A 10,873-nucleotide genomic window follows, 5' to 3' on the forward strand; every position below is an offset into this window, starting at 1 on the left:
TTTAAAAGGAAATAATTCTGAATGTAAATGTTCAGATTATGTTGTTATAGCCAAGGACGGTCCCCTAATCACAATAGAGACTGAACTGTGCTATGTCAAGGGATTAACATTTAACTGCTGAAATTCAGTGGCACTCTTTTGAGCTAACATGAACAGTGATAATTGATGGCTGAATCGGGCTGACTTACTCATTGCTCTGTTTATTTTCAGTGCCTTCCGCAGCAGGTTTGCAGTCTAGAAGATCAGCTGGGTATGTTGTGCGGGGTGTGGAATGGATTGCTGCTTTTTTTCCTAATTAATAAATCATGATTAAAAGCTTTTTTTGTGTCGGCAGTCCAAGCTGCAACAGAAGAAGCATCTCCAGTGCAAGAAGGTTTGGAGTCTAGATCTCCCACTGAGCACGCTGTAAGTAAAGTATGTCGATCAACACAATCTACAGCTTTACTTTACACGCATTTCCTTTCTGAATCCCATTCCCATCACCAACCACTGACACTGCTTCTCCACCCTCCTTACTTTCACTTTCCATCCTTCATTTGGATATTAAAAGTAGAATCTGTAATGGTGGGAAACTACGACTTCTACAGTTTCTTTGAGTGAGTCCCTCACCATGGAGCCGACCCCCTCATCAAATCTCCCACCTCCACGCATAGTGTTAGTGAACCTCATTCTAGTTCAAGTTCAATTTTGAGAGGATGTATGCACAACATGTGAACAACATTCATTTTGGACCCCCAACATTTTAAAATAATAAATTCATTAATCAATCATTGTTTTGGGGGGGGGCAATACTTTTATTTAGCTGTACCCTCACACACACACACAACGCCTCCCACACATCAGATCAAAACATTTGTAAACAAGGTGCAGTACCAAGGGGGGCTCTTTTTCCTAAAATTTATAGTTTCCCACTATTACAGATTTTACTTTTAAATACAGGGGTTTCTATAGACATAGAAAAACTGGAATAGTTTCAGTAATTTCATAATTGTGTTTTCCAGGACAAGTTATGGAAAATGGCTACATGTTCAAAAAGCTTTGGCGATTCCTTAAGTAGAAAATAACTTTATATCATAAGAGTGCTGTCGCAGTGAGTTAATTTGGTGTGACGTCACAGACTAAGGGGTGGGTAAAAACTAGACTGAAGGAGATGTTATAATAATACTGATTAATATAAGGACAATATTTTTCCGAAGCCTGGAATTCAGTGCTGATTCCCCAGTGCTTCACACTCAAATAAAACACCCAACCCGTGGTCTGATGTTGCTGTTTTACAGGTTTTAAAAGATGATGAGTTTGAGGCAGAGACCCAGTTTTCTGATGAAAGTCTTGGTAAGTGCTTATGCCTTGATCTGAAGTTTCAACACTTCTCGGATCCCGTTGCAAATGTTGTGATATACTACTCAAATGCATATACGTACACACACCTGCAGACGAGTTTGAACTGAGTTATGTTTTGAGACCTGCAATCCCATTTGATTTTGACACGAAGCATTGGTGGTTTGGTGAATGTGGAAAGATTAAGCTTCAAATGTAATATAGAAAATGTCAAACAATTATATACAGTTATATCCATATAAAACATGCACATCTCATAAAAATATGCAACAGAAGGTCGTTTTCTGTTTAGTTTGTTTCCATTTTTCTAAATCAAGGGATTTGCCTTCAAGCACTTGCAAAGAGATTAAATTAACGTATTCTCAACAGGCTATATTTTACTTTCAAACTGATGCTTTATGAAATATAATGCAATAGTTTGCTGCTCCCTTCATCTTGTAGGGTGACCAAATGCAGGACAGCATGGCGATTTTGCGGGACATAAATATAATATGTAAGAATAAGGTTTACATCATGTATAAATCATTTGATTAAAATATAAGCATTTACATTAATACATTTCTTAAAAGGCTTGTAAAAAGGATACGTCGCATGTAAAAAGGATTATATGCAGGTATATCCAGAATTCACCAAAACAAAAACTGCAACTAAATAATAGCAAGTGAACAGTCAATCAGTGAACAGACTACAAAATTAAATAGTCAACGTGGTGGGGGACGGATCAGCGGCCGAAACGACTGCACTTAACGAGGGGGATTAAGGGAGAGAAGTGGGACCAGCGGCTGGGCCATGGAAGGGGCCAAGGCCGGAACAGAGGCAGGGGCAGGGGTCTGGGCCGAAACCGGTGGGCGCCCCCGCCGCGGGGGTAGGGCCAACTGAACTGGTTCGTCCTTGTCCAAGTGAGCAGGCTTAAGACGGTCTATAGTGACACGCTCTGGCCTGCCCCCCATGTCCACAACAAAGTTTTTAGTGCCTGTCTCCAGGATGCGTCTATTCTTAACCCAAGCGGTTCATGCGTTTTGCAAATCTGATTGGCCACTGACGTTTATGGTTATGTGACATGTGCGCCCAATCGCGTGACACGCCCATTTCCGCCTCGACCAGCAGCAAACCCTAACCCTAACCGTTCTATCGCCATGCTCTAAGACAAACTCTAACCTTAACCAACTTCGAAAGAGTGCTTAAGCTTAACCGGGGAAAGAACTTGCCGTCACACGATTGGTGCGACTAGAAACATCAGTGGCCAATCGGAGCGCAAAACGGGAACGCGGAAGCATGCACCGTTTGGGTTAAGAATACAGGCCTCCAGGACACGGAAGGGACCGTTATAAGGGGGCTGCAAGTGGGGTCCGATGGCTGTCGTGTCGGATGAAAACATATTTGGCCAATGGCAGGTCCCTGGGGACGTAGTACTGGGAAAGGCAGTGGCGGGATGTCGGAATGGGAATAAGGGCATCGGCGACACCCCGGGACACCGTTTGATGACCGACCAGGAAGCTGTGGCCTCCGGAAGAAACTCCCCAGGGAACCGCAGTGGCTGGCCGTACACCGCCTGGAGGTCCTCTTTGGGGGCAGAGCAAAGACCAAGCAAGACCTGTGAAAGGCGGTCAACCCAGTCGCCATCTGTAAGGCCAGCCCGAAGAGTGGCCTTCATGGAACCGCTCGCAAAGTCTGTTGCCTTGCGGGTTGTACGCCGTAGTGCGTGGATCTTCACCCCCAGGTGCTCCGCAACCGCAGTCCAGAGCTCCGAAGTGAACTGGGGGCCCCTGTCGCTTGTGATGTCCCTTGGTATTCTACGAGAAGCCCTGTTCGAGGGCGGCTAAGTGGTGCAGTGGGCAAGGCGCTCGCGACTAATGCAGGAGATGCTGGGTTCGAGCCCAGCTCTCGGCATTGCTACCAGCTTGGCTGGTCGTTCATACTAACGCAATTGGCAGTGTTAGGGTTGGGAAGCTGGTGGGTGGGGATCGGGCGTTGTGGACAGCGACTCCTACAGGTCGGTTGGTGCGCCTGCACAGCAAGGATAGGATCTGGAGGGAGGTAGTGTGACCTTCCACACGTTACACTCTCCCGGTGAGAATCTGCGCTGCCAGGCTGGCTGCCGGCTGGCTGCACATGCGTCGGAGGAAACCATGCGACAGTCTCCGGCCTCCCGGACCAACAGGAAGGGGGTTGGGAATTGGCATAACGACTAACAGTGGGATGGGAGAAAAATCGGAAAAAAGGAGGGGGGAAAAGGATAAAAAAAAAAGTTAAATTAATGTACAAAAACATATTTTCCTGTGTTTTAGACGTCTTTTTATTTTGAAAACCCCGACTGGAAGTATTATTGATGCTGCCGGTTCAGTGTTTTTGATCTGACGGCAGGCACTCGAGGAAGAGCTGCTGACGTTAATCGACACGAGAGAGAGAGCTCGACAAGCCGTATATCCCTGTGGCTGTGGTGCGGTCGTAGGCACAAATGCAGCTCGAACTACCTGTTGTATAAAATTAATTGATTGCCGTTTAACGTGTCCCTGTGTTCAGTCTTTTCAATTAGCCCCACCCGTTCATTGTAAACAATGATACATGTAATTATATTAACGTTACTGTGTGTTCTAGCTATGTTAATAAATTCTGAATGGTAGGGATGCCCCGATCGATCGGCCACCGATCGTTATCGGCCGATAATTAGTATAAATATGCGATCGGGGAATTCCGATAATTAGTCATATTCGCCGATCGCGGAAACTGATCAAGTGGATATCTCACTCGCTTGTCTCAGACGCACAGGACCTGCAAACTGCTCCTCCTCCCTAGCCCCGCCCGTACCCGTGTAGAGTTTGTAAACACAGAGGAGGCGGACCTCCTCTGCTGAGTCTAGATAGTGCATTCGACCTGAGCTAACGTTAGCTACCTAGCTATCGTTACTGTTTAAACAAAATTACCCAGTCAACTATTCACTTTTAGTAGGCATTGTCTAACGGTATTTAGCCGGCTAGCTACTGATAGCTCCGGATATCAACAAATGCCCCAGAAGTCTAGTGGTCCATGTTGATATCTCCGTTAGCTTGCGTTAGCTGACGTTAGTTCACCGTTCAAAACGAAATGTCCGATTGAACTAAATAGTTGTCTTAACGTCATCTAGCCGGCTAGCAGTAGCTACAGATAGCTCCTGATATCAATGTCTTATATCAATGTCTTATCAATGTCTTATAACATCTAGTCGGCCAGCTACCGATAGCTCCTGACATCAACAAACGCTCCACAAAGTCTAGTAGAGACGTGTATGCTACCTGTTAGCTCACGTTAGCGCAAGTTAGTTCACCGTTCAAAACGAAATGTCCCATTGAACTAAATAATTCACTGAGGCGTTGTATTAACGTTATATATCCGGCTAGCAGTAGCTACAGATAGCTCCTGATATCAATGTCTTATAACACTGATTCGATGCGTATTCGAGCTGAGGGCTTGCTGAGCACAGTTAACTCTTTCAGTGCCACGCCTGGTTTTCCGTTTTACTGCTTGAATGCCACCATCGGCGCCAATGTTAACGTTAATATCGCCTAATCTATGTTTTAAATTATGGCTATGTGTCTAATCTGCCCATCGTCAGTGCTGTGAAGACGGATTGTTTTTTTATCGTGTCGTTTCCGTTTCAGAGCAGTTAGAAAAGCCCCCGTTTTGATATAAAAAACAGCTCATTCTGGAGCATTCTATGAAAATCGTCTTTTAGTGGAATATTCCACAACGTTGATATTCGTCGGCCTTTTTATGAATCGTTTTCAAATAAACGCTAGATGATCAATATTATACGTGCACGCAAGCACATTACGGCCGCGCACTGATAATCGCTCCGTTGATTTCCTCACAGACTTTTACAGTGAAACCGAAAGAAGACATTTCACAAAACAGCTTATAACTTCATCAAACTTACTCCGATTATCCTACCACTGATAACATAGAGTCCTTACCTGACATCAGATGGTATCCAACTGGTATATTCCAATTCCTGATCACCATTCGAAAAAATCGATACGTGTATGGATCCAACGCGACACAATAGATCTCCATGATCCGCGGGGCTCTGAGGCTCCAGAATGAACTCTGGTAACCCCGGCTGGATCAGTGAACTGGAAAATGTGGAGTACCGGATTTTTTTCCCCTTCATTTTCATTGAGTCCATTCCAAAATCACTTATGTCATCTGGGAGACGACAGGGGGCGCTTTTTTCCACAGTGATCACCGGCGCAGCTCGGCTATACTCGGGTAGGCTCGGGTGATGCAATAATTTTTCAGATCGCAAAAAAAAAAAATTATAATAATTCCGAGAAATCTCGTGAGTGGCACGCAACCACCTATAAAAAAACCAGAGAAATCTCGTGAGTGGCACTGAAAGAGTTAAGTAACGTTATGCCAATAGGGTCCAGGTGCAGCTCCGGGGAATCCTGGCTGTAGCTGGAGGCTACTAGAGTACACACAGACAGTGGAGCTTGTTGCGTGGTGGCGATGTCTCGCAGATAATACAAGTACAAGTCTAATTATATAATATATATATTTTATTAAAAAAAAAGAAAATTTTTTTTATATAAAATAATTTTTAATTTCTTTTTAATCAAAAACGATCGGTATCGGATCGGTATCGGCCGATATGGCTCACGACGATCGGTGATCGGTATCGGTGGCAAAAAACGTGATCGGGGCATCCCTACTGAATGGCATTAACGTTAGTTGGGTGGCTACAACGAATTCTCGGATTTGAAGGCGTATGCTATGGAAGTCCCCTGCGGCTCCACTTTGTTGAAATGTACATATAACTAGGGCTATAGGATAACCACCGGTTAATTCGCGATTTTTTTATTGGTTTGTCATGACAAACAAATTACATAATCCAACATATGTGTAAGAAACTAACATATTCCAGTTAACGGTATTTTTTTAATGATTCGTTACGACGAAATCAATACTTCCATTTGTATAAATTACGTTAACTATCGAGGATAGTATTCCTGTCTGCGGGACCAATATTATTATGACAGCCCCGCCCCCATTCACTAACCAACCAATCAATGCTACGCAACATCAACGCAACAGTTGTTCAGATTAGATTTGTGTGAAAGGTACGCAACATCCTCGCAACACCCTCTACAACACCCTCTGCAACATCTGCAACCATGTTGCGTTGCAGTCGCGTCGCAGTTGCTGTAGCATGTAGAGCCCTCTAAGCGTCCCACTAGGTACTCGTCACTCTGTGAATAGGTCAGCATGGTCACGGTTAAGCGTCCCACTAGGTACTCGTCACTCTGTGAATAGGTCAGCATGGTCACGGTTAAGCGTCCCACTAAGTACTCGTCACTCTGTGAATAGGTCAGCATGGTCAAGGTTAAGCGTCCCACTAGGTACTCGTCACTCTGTGAATAGGTCAGCATGGTCACGGTTAAGCGTCCCACTAGGTACTCGTCACTTTGTGAATAGGTCGGCATGGTCACAGTATTTGTGCTCCATCCTCTGCGCACGATCAGCGATATCTTCCAATCTTCCAGCAGCAGTAGATATGCCATATTGTGTGTCTAGGCCTCGGCTGTAGACATGGTCCTTTTAAATAGCACAATTGATCACTGATTATTGGATGGCATGGTTAAATTAACATGATTGATGTTCAATTCCACGTGCAAGTTCAATGTTTTATTTGTCACATGCAGCAACATACCAGTAAGATGAGCAGTGGAATGTTTCTCCACTGGGTCTTACAATGTGCACACTAAGGAAGGGGAAAAAATAAAACCAACAATAAAAAATAACGATAGACAACAAGACGGTACATGGACTATTAATACAAAATGGCAAATATATAGCCTAACTTACATGAAATGAATGGGATGTGCTGATAGCAGAATGTAGATCTGTCCATTCTATTCCACTATAGCTATATCCGTGTGATTTTAGTTTAGTGCTTTTTTTGTGTGCCATTTGCAGTGTTTGTGTAGTGCCTTTATTTATTTTATGACATCATAATGCCTCGTTGAATCACGACTATACATTTTGATACAAATATAATGGTATTTATTATTTAAATCCGAGGATGTCTATAGAATCGATATGAACTGGGCTATCTATGACTGCTTTTCCACGTTCTTAAATCCTGTCCTTGGCTAAGAATGAATTCCAGATAATAAACTATTCAGGATTTTCTTAACTTTTTTGTAACTGCATTCGAGAATGAGGTCCATGAGATTCTTTTCTTTAAAATATTTCTTTCACATTGTTTTCAGTTGCTTCTTTACCAACGCTTTCTGTTACTCCCCAAAAGTGTCAAGCATAACATCCCTACTTTCTTTTTGCCTTTCAGAGAAGCAGACTTCAATGCTGACCACTGGCTCTCTAATTGATGACAACTTTGATGACAGCGTCATATTTGTCTGCGAGTTCAAGCCGCAACAACAAAAGGAGTAGCTACTAATGATAGAAAGTGAAAGTTGTCTTTCATTACATCCACTGTTTTTGTATGGTTCTTTTCCAGACACAAAGGATGAAAGCTGATCAATTTGAATTTGTTCTGTAAAATGAAACTTTCACTGTTTTAGTTTTGTCACCTTTTCACATTATTTTTGTTGGACTTGGTTTTGTAGATCATCTTTATTTTAATTTGTTTTCATAATGCTTAACTACTAATTGATTCTACAAGCAATTTTTTTTTGAATATTGCATTTGCACAATACATGATATGCAGCTCCAAACTTTAGTCCTGTTTCATTATTGTCCAGTGTATTTGGACAAGACCAGTGCACATATGGGGGAACAGGATGGATACCCTCATGTTGGGGATTTGAGAAGTTTAATAATGGAGATGGTAGGTAAGAACTGTACAAATACAAACTGATCCAAGTAAAAGAACAATGATAAAAGCCAATCCAAAAACAATTAAACGGAAATCTACTAAACTATACTGAGGCAGTCAGCCCATCTCCTCTGGCAGTTTGTTCTATATATGTATATGTATATATACACTGTACATTGTTTATATACAAGTCTATGGTTCCAAAGCACGTGCCCTAACTGAGAAGGGTAGATCAGCCTTAATTTTCAACCTAGATTGGAGTGACTTTAAGAATTCCCTGCCCCAGGATCTCAGGCTGGGGTATAGGCATAGTAGCTAGCAAGCTGGGATGATGTGGCAGCTACAGTAGGCTCATAGGGGATTAAAAGAGGTATACCTAGGTGTTAGTCCAACAAAACCTTAAAACGTGATCAGTAAGATCTTAAACGTTCCTTTAAATACCTAGAACATGTCTCTAAAATACAAGCCAAGATCTTAAAGTTCCAGGCCCTTCAGTGCCTAGGAGAAAAGTCTTGTAAATATGTAGGGCAGTCTCATTGCCATCTTCATCTAAATAATGAATACTGTAGATTCCTAGTAATTTGTAAAGTTATCCAGAAGACAATGTAGAATGGATAGGGGAGGACGGACCTGAGAACTGGTGACTAATCAGGTTGACAAGCTGGTTCAGATGGGCATAGTGGATCCAATAAAGGGGGGTTCTGTGTTGAATAGGTCTGACGTAACCTGACGTATGCTGCTCGGAGTTGGACACAGCTACAATTTGCTTACCGGAAAAACTGATCCACTGACTACACAATAGCCACAACACTCCATGGTGCCCTCCGTCCCCTGGAGAAAACTACATCCACTGGAAGAAAAAGCAGCCATCAGCATAGCTACCTGCAATTTAAAAACATCACCAAAACAATACATATTATATATATTCTTTAAGTTGTACATTGTTTTAATATATGGACAGTCAGGAACTTGAGTGTCAACCTCACATTCTGTGATTTTCGTAATAAAACATTTCAAGAAACGGACACAGAAAATAGAACTGAAATTAAAACAAAGGAACCTATTGCATATTATTACCTAGTATATGCAATTGACAAAATAATTATACTATATTAAGCTATATTCAACAGGGAACTAACATTTGGAGACATAATGATGGGCTTCAACAAAAACGCCTGCCACTGCATGGGAGTATATGAACCTACAGTTGGGGCCATAAATATTTGGAAATGTTTGTCACTACACCACCACAATGGACTGGAAATTAAACGATCATGGTGTGCTTTAAGTGCAGACTTTCAGCTTTACTTTGAGGGTATTTACATCCAAATCAGGTGAACAGTAGGAATTACAACAGTTTCTACCTGTACGCCCCCCTTTTTAAGATACCAAAAGTAATTGGACTAACTAACGATACACAAATAGTCACTTTTAATACTTGGTTGCAAATCCTTTGCAGTCGATGACATCCTGAAGTCTGGAACACAGACATCACCAGACACTGGGTTTGTCCCTGGTGATGCTCTGCCAGACCTCTACTGCAACGGTCTTCAGTTCCTGCTTGTTCTTGGGGCATAACACTACCACCACCATGCTTCACTGATGGGGTGGTATGCTTTGGATCATGAACAGTTCCTATCCTCCATACTCTTCTCTTCCCACCTTTTTGGTACACGTGTATCTTTGTCTCATCTGTCCATAGGATGTTTCAGAACTAGGCTACAGGCTTTTTTAGATGTTTTTATTTTGCTAACTTTTTTGGTCTTCCTGTTTTTGAGGCTCACCAATGGTTTACATCTTGTGGTGAACCCTCTGTATTCACTCTGGTGAGGTCTTCTCTTGATTGTTGACTTTGACACAGATGCACCTACCTCCTGGAGAGTGTTCTTGATCTGGCCAACTGTTGTGAAGGGGTTTTTGTTCACCAGGGAAAGAATACTTCTGTCATTCACCACAGTTTTCAGTGGTGTTCCGGGTCTTTTGGTGTTGCTGAGCACACCAGTGCGTTGTTTCTTTTTAAGAATGTACCAAACGGATGATTTGGCCACACCAAATTTTTTTCTATCTCTCAGGGCTATCTGCTCTGTCGAAGCCTTTAAATCCTTGCTTAAGAGACCCATCTTTTCTCTCTCCTTCAAGCTACCCTGATCTCACCTGGTTGGGGACTGACCTGCTCCCATGTGACATGGGAGATTTTTTTAACCCCTGTCCCTGTCTCTCTGAGTGAATTTATCGATATAGACATTCCAGTGACCTTCTACCTCATACTGGACATGAGCACCACCGGTCCCATGGAACAGCTTCATACCGCCTTCTGTCTGATCTGTAGCATCGAACCTTACCTGCTCTGCCTTGACCTATTCTGAGTGGTTTCTCCTGCCCCCTGGGGCATATGGCCCTGAGCGACATGGTGGCACAGTGGTAGCACTGCTGCCTCACAGCGAGAAGGTCCTGGGTTCGAACCCCAGTAAAGGGCCTTTCTGTGTGGAGTTTGCATGTTCTCCCTGTGCACAAAAAGAGGGACACCCCCAAAATGACATGGTATAATTGGCACACATGGTCATTATGTCTAAAGGCAAACTAATGGAATCTAGTAGTCAATAAAACAATGGGGGTTTATAAACGCAACATAGGAAATGTGAATTGATTGATTGATTGAAAACTTTATTAACAGATTGCAGAATGGGTACAGTACAGTACAGCTCAATACATACAATTGTT

Source organism: Notolepis coatsorum, assembly GCF_963971535.1.
Source record: "Notolepis coatsorum genome assembly, chromosome: 1".
Lineage (NCBI taxonomy): Eukaryota > Metazoa > Chordata > Actinopteri > Aulopiformes > Paralepididae > Notolepis > Notolepis coatsorum.